This window comes from Spea bombifrons, chromosome 4, assembly GCF_027358695.1.
Source record: "Spea bombifrons isolate aSpeBom1 chromosome 4, aSpeBom1.2.pri, whole genome shotgun sequence".
Taxonomy (NCBI): domain Eukaryota; kingdom Metazoa; phylum Chordata; class Amphibia; order Anura; family Pelobatidae; genus Spea; species Spea bombifrons.
The window spans coordinates 80,188,445-80,191,897 of record NC_071090.1 but is presented as its reverse complement, the minus strand read 5'-3'; positions in this window follow the sequence as shown (position 1 = coordinate 80,191,897).

Here is a 3,453-nt window from a genome sequence, read left to right as displayed (position 1 = left end):
CCCCAAGACAGGCCCCGCCCACAAATGTAGGCGAGCTTGTCAAACCGTTTCATGCTGCCGAGAAAACCACGCCCTTTAGCACAGAGACACGCCCATACATGTAGGAGGTCTTGTGAAACAGCTCCATGATGCCGAGGAGGCCGCGCCCTTTTCCAGTGCCACGCCTATCTGGGGCGTGGTGTGTGGAACACTTAGTTCGAGAGTCTTGTAACGTTATTTGGAATGGATTGCACACTGTTTCTTCCGGTGTAATTTGTTAAGTTTGAGTGTGCGCGTCTATAAATACTAGGCTATTACACATTACGTGTTAGTTTGTGGTCCAGCACAGGGCAGGTGTGTAATTCCACGTGGATTTCCTTATTTTGAGTACTCTGAAGGGAATCGCTTCGTCCTTTTCAAGCAACAATTGTTTGCATACATGCCTTTATGTTTTATTTGGCTGCTTTGATGAAAACATTTCATTTTAGCCCCCTCCTACCCTGCAGATTATTGTGTAATGTCCCTTCCGCTGACCCCCAGCCTTAGAGCCCATTAGGCTGGACACTGCTGATCTGGGTGCTGCATCCAACTGCTGGGGGATAAAGCTGTAGGAGCGCATGACATTGGACAGCTGTCCACTTATAGCTCCGTTTTTTCATGCAGATTCACGGAGGGGTTTCTTTACAATCCGGGATGTGAGCTCATAAGCATTAAGGTCACCCTTCACCTTTTGTTTCTCTAATTGTTACGCAGAACATATAAGTAAATGGTGTCTGTTGGGGAACGTGCAGAGAGACCATAGGGGATGCGGGAGACCAATCCCCTGCTTCACATTATTTAAGACAGAACCAGAAACATGGCTTGCACTGCTTAAAGGAAGTTTATGCATGGTCTGTAACCTGACTGGGACTGGCCATCTGACACAACAGGCCAATGATTACACAATTATGGCCTGAATGCACTGAATCCTGTAATATCTCGGAAGTTGAGCAGGAGGAGGCCTGGCCAGTACTAGGATGATTTACCCTTGGGTCGCTGGCAGACAGCACTCCATACTAGCCTAATCTGCTACAGCGCCCATCTGCACGAGCATAAAAAGGCAACACGGGACCTGTCCCATATACAGTATATATATATATATATATATATATATATATATATACACACACACACACACACATACACACACATATATACATAATATATAGCCATTGGCCACCCGCTGTAACATTCAAGGATCCCTTCATACAGTTCTTGTCCCTATGCAAAGAAACGTATAAAAAGACTGGGTCATGACATATTTTATAACCTGGTATCTTCCTTAAATTTTGCTATTCTTCACAATGTTTCTTTTATGGGGGTGTACACGTATAAGACAATATCTAGCAAACTTCCTATAAAAGTACCAGAGATTTTAATGAAAAAAAGGAGACACAAATGCCGACTTTCTTTTTTTGTATTGTTCTGGATTAGCTACAAGAAATGTAACCACTTGAAAATGAGCCTTTGAAGACACGCAGAATAATCTAAAGGGTTAGACATCGGAACAGATTTATCCATATCTTTGGCACGTAAATTCTTCACTAGGAAGGGATCCTGGGCACTGCTAAGAAACTTTCTGTTCGGTTTGTCTTCATGGTGATGACACTCCAGTGACATTGCTATACACTCAAACAATCTTATATACCAGTTACACAAAGTTAAAACAATATTTAAAGTCGTAAAAGTCCAAAATAACATTTATTTAGGGCTGCAACTAACGATTATTTTAATAATCGATTAGTTGGCCGATTATTTTTTCGATTAATCGATTAATCGGATAAAAAAAATGAATGTAAATTTTTCATTTATTTAAAATAATTTACTAAACAAATGATGTTAAATACAAACAGCAAAATAAAAAAAACTTTGATAATACATTTCTTGTCTTTATTTCCCAACCAGCCCCCCAATATATGCACATTTGAGCCCAGGCTTGCTACGCTGCCTCCCAGACATGCAGCGCTGCCTCCCACATATGCTACTCCACGCTGCCTCCCACATATGCTACTCCACGCTGCCTCCCACATATGCTACTCCACGCTGCCTCCCACATCTGCCACTCCACGCTGCCTCCCACATCTGCCACTCCACGCTGCCTCCCACATCTGCCACGCTGCCTCCCACATCTGCCACGCCACGCTGCCTCCCACATCTGCCACTCCACTCTACCCCCCACATGCCACTGTGCCTGATACGCCTTATACCCCCTGAAACACCACTCCATCCTCCCCAGACATGCCACCCTGCCCTCCCCACATCTGCCACGCCATGCTGCCTCCCACATATGCCACGCTGCCTCCCACATCTGCCACTCCACGCTGCCTCCCACGCCTTATATCCCCTGATACCCCACTCCATCCTCCCCAGACATGCCACCCTGCCTCCCAGACATGCCACTTCTCTACCCCCAGATATGCCACTCTACCCCCAGATATGCCTTGTACACCCTGATACACCACTCCGTCCTCCCCAGACATGCCACACTGCCCTCCCCACATATGCCTTATATAATGTATATGCCTTATACCCCCAGATATGTCACTTCACTGCCCCCAGGATTTAGATTCCCCTAAATTAACCCTAAACTCCCCATTAACCATAACTGCCCCTAAATTAACCCTTAACACCCCCTTAACCACAGCATCCCCTAAATTAACCCTAAAGACCCCATCAACCACAGCATCCCCTAAATTAACCCTAAACACACCATTAACCACAACTGCCTCAAATTAACCCCAAACACCCAATTAACCACAGCTGCTCCTAAATTAACCCTAAACACCCTATTAACATAACTGCCCCTAAATTAACCCTAAACACCCAATTAACCATAACTGCCCCTAAATTAACCCTAAACACCCCACTAACCATAACTGCCCCTAAATTAACCCCCACCTCCCCTAACTTTCAGTAGCCCAAATATATATATATATATATTACATACATATATACACACATATATATATATATATATATATATATATATATATATATATATATATATATATATATATATATACATATACATACACATTATATATATATATATATATATATACATATACATACACATTATATATATATATATATATATATATATATATATATATATATACACACACATATACATATACTTACAGTTAGATGAGTGTCACAGCCATGTGGTTCTGGCCTGGAGAAGGAAGGGGCGGGGCCAGTTGTCACAGTGATTACAGGGAGGGGGAGTAAGTAGGAGCTGCTGCTGTGAGACGGTGAGTCAGACTAAACGGATTATATAATGAGGGGGATTTTTCAGAGCGTTTGCTCTGAAAAAACCCTCATTTTATAATCGATAATAATCGATTCAACTAATCGATAATGAAATTCGTTGCCAACGAATTTCATTATCGATTATTATCGATTTTATCGATTAGTTGTTGCAGCCCTACATTT